The sequence below is a fragment of the Poecile atricapillus genome, chromosome 3 (assembly GCF_030490865.1).
Source record: "Poecile atricapillus isolate bPoeAtr1 chromosome 3, bPoeAtr1.hap1, whole genome shotgun sequence".
Classification (NCBI taxonomy): domain Eukaryota; kingdom Metazoa; phylum Chordata; class Aves; order Passeriformes; family Paridae; genus Poecile; species Poecile atricapillus.
This window is the reverse complement of record NC_081251.1, coordinates 54,301,459-54,313,472: the sequence shown is the minus strand read 5'-3', so window position 1 is coordinate 54,313,472 and position 12,014 is coordinate 54,301,459.

The window sequence follows — 12,014 nt, the reverse complement described above, 5'->3', positions numbered from 1 at the left end:
TGGAGTACAGTGCAGCTGTTTTCAGAGTCCTGGAACAGCACCAAACAGGACAAGAGGATATTAATAGCTGGAGTTTTGAGAGTCTTTAAGCCCACAGATCCCAAAGTGTGAAAGGCTGGATCAGAAATCCTAAAGAAGTCTTATACTCCTAGGATGGACCATATGAGCAGCTCTGAAGGATACTTCTTAAATAAATGTCTAATGCAAAGCATTATCCCTGCTGTTTTCCATCCAGGCTTAACTTAAAGATCCAACACCTCAATTATGCCTCAAGGCTACAATCTAGGGCTTACTTGCGGGCCTAACCTGTTTATGTCCCTGGGAACAAAAGGATGACCTTGATTTTAAATGAAGCTTCTATTGTAACTCCAGAAGTTGGAAATGTGTTTATTTGACAAGACCCTCAGCTGAAGCAAATGCAACACCTTACTTGCTGTTCAGCTTTTCCTTCAATGCAGCATTTTAGCCTAAGGCCTGATTAGGATTCTTTTAGGGTGATTGGACATGGTAAGCTCCTGGAATAGCGCTAAGCCAGTGTAATTGGAAGAGGTCTTAGAAGAGATCCAGCTTCTTAATGACATATGGTCAAAAGGTTACTTTGAAAAACAAGAGGTCTTTCTGACTTCATTTTTCTGGCCTGCAATTTCTTCTGGACTCAGCCTGGGAATGTGGTTCTGAGACTTTCTTCTACAGGAAGGATAAAGGAAGCAAAGCTCTTGAGTACTTACTTTATGTGATAGAATAATGTATTGGGGGACTAAAAATAGCATTTTAATGCCTTGGGCCACTGTATTTTATTGCTTAATGTTATTAAAACTTCTGATAAAAGATTTCTTTATATCAGTTGCTAATTTCTAGTACATAATACATATAAGAATCACAATTTCATTTACTATTGAACTGAAATAATCCTAGAATATAAAGATAAAGCCAAATAAAATTGGAAAAGACAAAATAGATTAAGAAAAAATAAGTTTATATGTTCCTGAAACAGATGCCATTGATATTGTAGGGAGAGGCAGCTGTAAATGAGAATTACTAATACTGATCACAGTTAAAGGTATGGTCCAATCACAACATGGTCATAATCTTGCTTTTATGCAAGAATGGATATGTACAGCATCATCTATTTAGAAATAATAGACCTGAGTTATATTTATATCACTGATGATTTCTCCCCCAAATTAAATAGCAGAAGCATAGAGCTCTGGGGGGAGATAGGTACAACAAATCCATAAACCAAGACAGAGGTCTTTGATAAAATATGGAGTTTCCCTGACTACAGCATAAATCATAATCTTTGAAAACCTTAGCTTTATGGAAAAATACTATTGCATTTCATTTCATATAAGAAGCCTATAATATATTCTCCTTTAAAGCTCTTGACAAAAACAGTTGACAAAATCATCCAGGGCTGTTTTATGATGCAGCCATATGAAAGGCAAAACAGAGACCAATCTGCTGTTTTAATTATATGCTCAAGCAAATGCAATATCTGCAGGTTTAATAAACGTTGACCCTTTAACTGAATGTGCCCTACAAACACATTAATTCCCATCTGGGAAATAATCCAATGGAATAATCCAATCATACCAGCAGAGAACGACTGTTAGATTGGCAGGTGAGGGCTCATACACTTTGGTCAATAGCAGGATGTTCTCTATTATCTTGTTGCCAGAGCTAATAAAATTCCATAGAATTCTTCATCTTTATAAGCAATTTGAAAATCCAACAAATAGAAAAGAAAATTTTCTCCCTGCTACCACACTGATGTTTAGTACCACCAATTATGCCTTAACTACAATGAAAGATTCAAAACTTCCCAATCTTGATGTCACAATGGCTAGCAAAGTCGTAGAACTGGCTAGCATCTCACAGCTAGATAAAATGTCTCTGAATGACTGAGGTCCAGCCAACTGATATTGATCATTATATTAATTTAGAGCCACTGCATCCTGATAGTTATCAGGAAATTTCAAAGTACAGAGAGGGGGTTACACTGCTGGGAAGACACATCTTCTGGCATAAATACAAAGCTGACAGACAAATAAAAAGAGAGGAACAGGTGAATGAGAGATTGGCCTGAGATTGACAGAAGACTGGAGAAAGAAAGCTTGTCTTTCTGTTTCCTGCCCAGATATTATTCTATTAATTCTGCCTAAACAGTCATGATTTTAAATTGCATGTATAAGACCCATTGGTCAATGCAACGGGATTTATTTAAAAATTGATTGTCTCCAAAGGGAAAAAAAGTGAGACCAGACTCCAACTATCTGATTCATAGGAATTTGGAACTTCTAGTGAAGTTTCCATTCATGTTAGGCTTTTTGTTTGTTTGAATGTTGATTCTAGCAACCAAGAAAGCATTTAGTTAATTTCTCTAAGGTCTTCAGCAGAAGATTGTATTCATTTTAACCGTAAAAATCAAGGGTTTTCATGAAAGTCAAATACTCATCAGCAAACTGTAAAGGAGCATTTTATTCCTACTACCTTCATCAGAAACTGTGGAAAATGGCCACACTGAAGACATTTGACCCTCTTTCCAATTAAAAAGTCTAATTTGGCAACAGGGTTGCACAGATAAATCAATTTTGTGTTGGAATTCATAACTGTGTAATGTTTACTGTTTCTAAGCATTAAAGGAGATCTAATTTTGCTGTATGTTGAAAAACAAAGCAACTACAGAAAAGCTTTAAAATTTTTCACTTCATTTTTCACCCTTGCTCAAATTATTCCTTTAGGATATTCTGGAATATTTTATATTTTCACTATCCTGATTACACAGAATTTCTCACACAATCTCCTCAGAGGCACATTGTTGTGTGCAATTACTACAAATCAGTAATTCATTACAGACCACCACTTTTTTTCCTTTTTTTTTTTTTTTTTTTTTCATTTCCTCAAGATCTGATGAAGTAGCTTGCATTCTTGGAAGACCAAATATTAGCAGTAGCCATGCCACTCCCTTCATACCTAAAACCTAGCCATGTTTAAGCCTAAGAAAAACAGTTGGCAGATTCTGACTGAGAGTCTGCGCACATAAACGGGCACAGGAGACTTCAGGAATTAACCTTGATAGCCCTCATAATGTTGTGTGAGACATTCCCAGGCAAATGAGGGACTGTAACTATAGCTCACAGGATAAGATCAAAAGTCCATCCAGAAGTGTAACACCTCTCTGTCAGTGACCAAATACAGATATCATGGTAATGGCGTAATAACAAAGCCAGAATATGCCAACACTTCTCCACAATACTTTTTCAATCTCCAGTGGTTAGTGGTTCAGAAAATTCCTGAGAGATATTTACTTTATTTGTGTATTATCTGGTGAATTTTTCTTCTGTTAATTAGCTTTCTGAACAGCTGTACAACTTTAATATGAAAATGTCCTGTGGGAAAGAGTTCCACAGTATAACTAATTCTGTTAATTTTCAACCTACGTCTCAAAAACATCATTTGAACTCTCACTTGCTTTTGTAGTAAAAAAAAAAATATTATTGACTGTCTTGTCCAGGCCATGATGACTGTACAAAATTAAGTTGTCTCTCCTGGGCTGAACATTCCTAAACAATTTTGTTGCTCCTCTTATGGAAGCTATTTAATCTCTGATCACTGCTATTGTCCTGCCTTGAACCTTTTTCTAGCTCTGCCCTGTCCCTTCTAGGCATGAGAGAAAGGAGGGAAGACCAGAAACCTAACATGGTATTTTAAACGTGGATATAACCTAATGTGCTGTTTTGTTCTCTATTTGTGTAGTAATCATTTCCTGCTCTTTTATTTGTTGCATTGCTCCTGCTGTGGTGACCCAAGGACATATCAAAGCAAGCAACTTGGAAATGGAGGTAATATGTTTACCAAAACAAATGAAAATAAAAAAAAAATATACTTTTGGCATGTGTTTCACAAAAGGGACAATATGATGAAGAAAGTGTAGTACCTAAAAATTGTTTTATTTTATGCTTGCTCCTTTGGCTTTTACTGAACATAAAACTGACATTTTCACAGAATTACACGTTACATATCCAAGACATTTTTTTGTTGACCTGAAGCAGGAAGTACAGAGTTTATGACCCTGCATATAAGTTAGGATTATTTTTTCCACAGTGTGTGTTACTTCCTAGAAATCAAGACCATAGAATGATAGGATCATAAAATATGCTGAGTTGAAAGGGACCCATCAGGGTCATTGAATCCAACTCCTGGCCTCACACAGGACACTCCAAGAGTCACACCATGTTTCTGAGGGCATTGTCCAAATGTTTTCCAAACCCTGTCAGAATCTTTCCACCTCAAGGGATTTGATGGTTCCTCACAATTTAGTTTCCTCAGCAAATTTACTTAGTACTCCTTTGAGAACAACTGGTCTGCAATCTCAGAATCCCTAGCTGAAATGACTGCAAAAAGTTATTGTCAGAGTCGCCATCTTTCGTATAGAGGTAGTTTTCAGGAAGATAGTAGTTCAGCTATATTTCATCCTCAATTTCCTTTAGATCTCCTGGGTAAATACCATATGGTCCTGGCAGTTTGCTCCCCGGGGAAAAGTGTAGTGCTGACTCGCCAGCTGGGGTTAAACCACCACAATTTGTTTTACAACCTCCTCCGCAGACAGTTCAGTTTAAAAGAGATCTTCAGACTCATCCTAGTAAAGGTGACTTCTGGAGTGTGAATTTCTTAGATCTTCCATGCTATGGAAACATGCAAGAATCCCATTGGATTTTTTCCCAAAAAATGGATATGTCAATTGACCCTAATGACTCCAAAAGAAGATCCCCACACCGCAGGGCTTTGAGGTAGAGTTTGCTTTTAGTTTTAAGTAAATTATCCCTAAAACATTATTTGTTGGCCAGTGATTTGTGTCACTATGTTTAATTTGCCAGTTTTCAAGTTTTCTTTGCTTGTGCTTGCTTGGACATCCTTCAATTTTTTGAAGGATATTTTCCTACTTCTTTCAGCACTTCTTCTTTTACTCATTTTCTGTCCAAATCAAGACTGTAAAATGACACACTTATGTGGAAAAAACAGAGAAGTTCCTTTGCATATAATTCTTTTTCAAAAGTCTTTAAACCGCCTCCCCAACATACTACTATTTCTTTTATTGTCTTTCTTTGCTGCTTTTTAAAGACTGTTTTGTTAGTTTTTTTCCTTTTTTGACATGTCATTATTCACAGTAGTTTAGTTTATATTTTTCTGCTCTTTCTTTCCCGCCCTCTGTAAATTTCCTACTCTTAATTTGGTATAAATTGCTGCATTTCTTTACTCTTTGACTTTTTTGTTTCCTGTTGGCTAAAATCTATGGAGCATATTTTTAGGTTCAATTACGTCACTTGCTAATTGCAAATGCTTAAAGTCAGATAATTGTGATTAACATGCAACCATTAATGCATCAGAAACAGAATGTGTCATGTAAGCAAGAACTTTTTCTGAGCTGCTGCATACAGTTAAAGTATACGTTGTGATCTACACACTTAAATGAAAATCAATAGATAGCTATGAAATGAAAATACCTCGGGGAGACTCAGGTTCTACTGAGAACATTCTCTTGGGGGAGTGCAAACATTTCAGACAAACAAAAGCCATTAATTGAGAGCTGAAGAGAAACAGAATTCTAAAAGTTCCCTTTAGGAGGCTTATTCAGTCCTGTGTTCCACAGATAAACATCAGGCAAGTTTAATGTTTTCCTTCAATTGGCTTAGCCACAGAGAAGAATCCCTGTCCTAAGAAAATATGTATGAAAAGCCCAGGCTAAGATTACTCATGTACTAAGAAGACCTCTAGATCATGCCTTTATCAGACACAGAAAACAAATTTTCAAAGGATGGAGTGTCTGAGATGACTGATATAATGAATTACCTAATCAATTTTCTGCTGAAGGACTTGGCAATTTCCTGTCTAGACTATATTGTAGAAGTGCTTGATACTAATTTTCAGCAAGCAAAAGAATAGCTGTCTGTGACTATTTTCTGGTCACACAAAGCCTACAGAAAATGCTGCTAGTTTTTAAAAGTAGTACTGAGCTGACTGAAAGGCAGGAATCACAATAAAACATAACATCCTGCTCTCCCCAGTGTTTCTGTTGATAGCAGGCAATGTTTCTTTCTGACTTATCAATTGAAAAAATTGTGATACTAAAGCCAGCCTTGCCTCAGGTCCTCTCTCACAATCTCAAGGCAGCATGACTGAACTGTGATGCTCTCCTATCTGTTACACCAAATTAATAGAACTATTTGTGAAACAAAATGCTTTTTTAAAATAAAGGTATCACAATTTGACTGATAGGTTGATTACTTTGCTCAGCCATTTTTGTCTCTTTTATTAAACTACAATTCAAAGGACAAATTAAAACAATTCTTTTTCTTTCTGAACTGGATTTATCTCATTAAATGTACTCTTACTTTGCAAACAATTCCATTTCTTTGGTTATTTGTCACACACTTGTTGCAGCTATATATGTTTTACCGGGTACTTGCTATATCTCTGTTACAGGAGAATCACCTCTTTAATGTTAGTGTTATTTCATTGAAGCAAATAATTCTTGAATTGCGGCACTTCTGTGTGTTTTTTCTCCATCACATATGTTTGGCTAATGGCATAACTGAAAATAAAAAAGGTTTTAAAATTACAAAGGTGCCTTAGGAATGCGGTGGTCTTGCTTAAGGACATTCATACTCACTGTCGTTTCACAATATTTTATTCTGACATCAGGAGCTGATTTCTAATACAATGCAATAAGAAAATTTTGAGATGAAAAGCCAAAAGAGAAATATTGGCCATCAATTCAAGTCTGAAGGACTGAATGGTAGAATTGCTCTGAAATTTCTTTCAAATGTCGAGAGTATTCAATAAATAGAAAGAGATGCTAAATGCTTTTCAAATTAATCACACTACAAAGTTGGTTAGGTTTATTTTTGGGGTGTGAGGAGGAATGGGTATTGGGTTGGTTTTTTTGAGAATTTTTTAAACAAAAATGCAAGGATATAAGCAACCTAGGTTGGAAGGGGCATGTGGGGTCATCTTGTCCAATATCCCTCTCAAATCAGATCCAACTCAGAAGTCAGATCCAAAGTGGATCTGACTTTGTCTTCTCTGCATCCTGAAGCTGAGGTACTCAGATCTTCACTGCGTTTGCCCTTCTGGCCTCCCAGTTCAGTCACCTGAAGGCAGAATCTGGGACTGCAGAACACTGGGCTGAGCTGGGGATCATTACCAGAGGGAGAAGGACCAGACAGGATGGCAGATCCCGTACACTTCTGCAGCATCTTTGTCTGGGGGAGGAAACCTGCTCAGAGCCGTGATGGACACCTTCCCTACAACCTAAAAGGTGGTAACAAGGATGTTTCACTGCTTTAGGGATCTTTTTCCTAGCATATTACCTAGCATAGTGTTGGATATTCGTTGATAAGTGAACTTCACATGAGATAAACTAATAGGTTAATAATCTCTGAGCTTCATTTCCATAGGAGGTTTCCTCTTGGTAATTCAGTAGGTTGTACATTTCCTTGCCTTTGCAACAGTTTAATTTCACAAATATGAAAAAGGAATTTCGGCATCATTGTAGGACCAGGAAAAGAAAAAAATTAGAAAAGAATGGTCACTTATCAACAAAGGTTTTGTAATCCTATCCTGAAATTATGGTTATTGCTATGACCTAAGAGAAAATCTGAAAGAATTTTGCACCACAAAATGTGGAGCTATTTGAGTCAGTCTGCAGACACTAGAGTGTATAAAACATTTCAAATGCCTGAGAAACAGTAACACACTTAACAGTATTGAGTGCATTTTTGACACAGATCTTATTCCTGACGTATTTAATCAGTCTGATTCAGGAAAAAAAAATAAATTTAGCTTTTAGGGATAACCGTTCTGGAATAAAAAATATACGTGGACTTCATTATTTAAACCTGTGATAATGAGCAGTTTAAATATCCACTTCAGAGACATTGGAACTACTAGAACAAAGCTGCAAGACAGGTAGCTCTCTACTATCTCAGCACAAGCAAAGAAAGTGGATTTCTGACTGTAAAAGTATTTTCAGCAGCTCTGAAGATCAATTTAAAAGAGTATTTGAGATTTTTCAGAATTAATTACTTTGTTTTGTGATGACAGAAGCAGTAACATAGGCTGTCAGTATACATCCAGAAATTAAATCTACATGTTATGTAAAATAATACTCTTCCACTACCACAGCACTACTGTGGACTTCCTGAAATGAAATACAAAGGAACAGCACAGTTAATCATATTCTGATGCCAGAATATGATTAACTTCTTTTTCAGAAGAAGAGATGAGTTTAAGAGTCAAGCTTTCAATACCACTTTCCTAGTGAAAATTGTTTCCCAGTTATAACTTTCTATTAGAGTCAGATCACAGCAAAGAAGCACCTATACACATCTTGCTCTTGTATCACAGGTGCAGGACAGTGGTTGCTTAGTGCCAGAATGAGTGTGACTGCAAGCACCTGTGGAGCTAAAGCCAAGCTATGGTCAACTGGTACAGCTCAGATTTTTACCCATCTTCAGGCCAGACCTATGCAGGGTGAATTAATTTCAAATTTTGGAGTTTGTCCGCTTACAAGTCTCTCAAATATTATATCAAAATGCCTGCCTACTAGTGCAGGGGTGACACAGCCATTTAAAGATGTGTGCAAGAACATGCTACACACACTGAATAGTGGCAGAAGTGTTAAAAATATGGTGTTGTGTATGCATTAGGCAAATTGATTGGCAAGTCAGTGTCAGTGACATCTTTGCATTAAGCTCATCCACGCCCTGACTGGGCTTGGAGGCAGTGCAAGGGCAGCTTCAGCATTCCAGTGGCAATGTAGGCTGTGACCATAAGAAAAGGTTACATTCCCCTTTGTCTTGTGTGTTATGTAGTCATTTAAATCTGATGGATTGAGCACAAACATGAATCAGAGCAGCAGTTACACACAGTTAGGCTGGAGCTGGGCAGTGGGTAAGTTCACATCAGCTGAACCATCTCAGGAAGCTGCCTCCTCTTCCTCTCCAGGGGCTTGGTCCCAGCCCCTTGACTCTCCCAGCACCATGCTGATACAAGTACTTCTTCAGCCATTCACAGAGCCAGTACAGATTCCAACTGAAAAAATTGGCCTTTGATGCTGGGGTGGGATTTTGTTTTTCTAATCCAGGACATATTTAATCAGTCCCCCATATAATTCCCATGCAGAGCTGTCAGACCCGAGAGCTGGCACAGGAGCTGAGGCAGCAGCACTGCTGCCGACATCAAATCACTGCCTGAGGGACAGTGTCTTGTTCCAGCAAAAGGTGTGTCCAATAGCCAAATACCAATTACAGAAAAACCTGTCAAAACTGGAATTACATATGACATTTCCCATAACAGCAGAGAAAATTACTGGAATTTCTCATCTCAGACAGTAGTTATGTGGTTGGTATCATCAGACTCCACACCTCCAGGCCTGCGTTCCTGCAGACTGGCATCACTGAACTTATATCCACAGATGGAAGTCTTGTAAAACTGTCTTAGGAGAATAGGCATGCATGCACACATTACACACACACACACACTTGTGTGTGCTTTCCACAAGAGAAAAAAACTACTCAAAACCTCTTTGAGGTCTATGAAACTCTGTAAGAAAAAGTTGGCAGAAAGTTTCAAAATAAGCCTCAGCCAGTTTAGCCTGCACATTCTGTTTATAAAATGAGGAAAAGTATAGCAATTTTTGTTGCCAAAAAAACAGTGCAATAGTCACACTTGACTGCCATTTCCCTGACTGCATTGTGTTTTATATCCTCTGCGCATGAAACAGTAGCAGTACATTAGGTATATTACAACAACATCTGCCTTCAGTAAGAGAGAATATGCTCTTGTATTGCATAGGAAAAATCTATGAATGAAGCTGATATAATTAACGTCCAGTTTGAAGACACCACTTACTAAATAAATAAAAACAGAAACTAAATAGTAGCCAGTGCATTACTGTGTATACAGATTTTTTCAGCCATCAGTAGCTATTTTATTCTGGACCTGTTATTTTTCTCTTCTAAGCACAGTTCAGTGTCTTTTCCAGACACAAAGCTTTATGCAGATATGTACATTCCATCCTGATGCCAGTATAGATGATACTAGATGATACCAGTATAGATAGCAGTAGATGATATCTCTGGAGCAGATCAGAAGCTGAAGGAAATTGGCTTCAATGTATCCCTGACAGTTTATACCAGCTGAGAGACAAGATTGTTCTCTCTATGTGAAATGGAGTTTCAAAGACACATCAGAGCACTTTTATAAAATGGCCTCAGTTTCTTCAGAAAATAATTATTTTTATACTCCCCATCTCTCCAATAGGTGATTTTCTACTTTTTCTTTCATTTCTTCTAACAGTTAATTTTGTTGATCTTTTTCTCTTCAATTTTTTGTGATATGAAGCTGAATTTTACCTGCCTTGTTAAGGTTTGTTTGGGAACTTAGATATAAAAATGTATTTAGGCCTCTGCAAATAATGCACATGTACCTAGAAGGTACAAACAGACTCCCTATAGCCTACAGGCTCATTATACACTCCAAATGGTTATTAAGAACTGTCATACATTGGATGTGGAATTACTTAAATGCCAAAACCCCCTGAATATCTAAAACACTCACCTCTGTAATGTTCAGTATCTAACCAGGACTTAAGGTCTCAAAACCTCCACAGGTGAAGCACTTATTTACTGGGTTTCTTTTAAATAACTCATTCTCCCAGGAAATGGACACGTTTGAGTCAATACCTCTTTGGTCAGAGTTTCCAGACCTCCACATCTCGCACTCAGGGAAATGTTCTGACCATCACAGAGAGCCTGGAGGGTGCAGCTATGATGGCTGTGACCCCTGCACTGCTGACAGAAGTGGGGCACTATGCAAAGGGTCACTTGGTTCCTCTGGGCTGGAGCACATTCCTCTGCAGCTGAGGTAAAGACACACAGCGGCAGGAGAGGACCCAGGGAAGTTTCCTCCTTTCTGAATCTGGGGGAGAGTCTGCATTTTATGTGAGACTCCCAGCCTGCCAGAGCTACCTTAAGGTACCTGGAGCCTGGCTCACTCTGTGTGGCGCAGGTCACAGATGCTCCAGAGCATCCATCCAGTTCTAACACAAACACAGAAAGGCATACTATTTCACAGATCTTAAAGACCAGGATGCAGTCTGCACAGGAATTTTTCTGAAACAAGATTTTGAATTCTAACTTTCTCCTTGAGTCTTATTCACTTTCCATAGTTATTTCCATCCATTATCCTGATAGCTCCTGTAACAGGAATCTGAAAGGCTTGTTTTATGGTTTAGATTCAAGATTATTCTTTGTCCATTGCACAAATTTTTACTATGCTTGCTACTCCTTGTTTTCTAAAAATATAATTAAAATATTAATAAAAATATAATAAATTAATAAAAAATAATAAAAAATAATAAAAAATAATAAAAATATAATAAAAATATTTTATTGACCTGTGCTAGTTACAAAAGCGAGCCTTTTCTCAAATACAGGTAATTACTTAACAAAGTCCTTCTGATTCCTGAAGAATGTTTTAAATACTTTAAAATACTGAAGTGCATCAAAGTAGCTGAGCACACACTGAACCTTAAGCATCCTCTCCAGGTAACCTCTCTTCACAGATTAAGAAACATGGTTTAAGTACATGTTAACAACTGGTTTGCTCACTAGAGGATATACTGCAATAGATCCCATCCTGCTCTGGTCGAAGCCAGTATAAAAGGATATTTTTTAAAGCAGTGACTGTTGAATTAATCTGCTAACCTCACTGCTTTGAGACTTATCTGGGAAAAAATCTGATGTGCTTAATTTGACCATAACTCTTCAGAAACTCATAAAACCTTTTCCTTACATGTTAAAATACAAGGCATTTTATATAATGAAAAATTATTTGTACCCTCATTTTCTTGAATGCAATTTCATTTATAAAAAACCAAAAACCCAACAATGTACAAGGAAGCTTCTTCCCCTTAGGAAGTCTTAAAAGAATTAGTAATATGAATTTATATC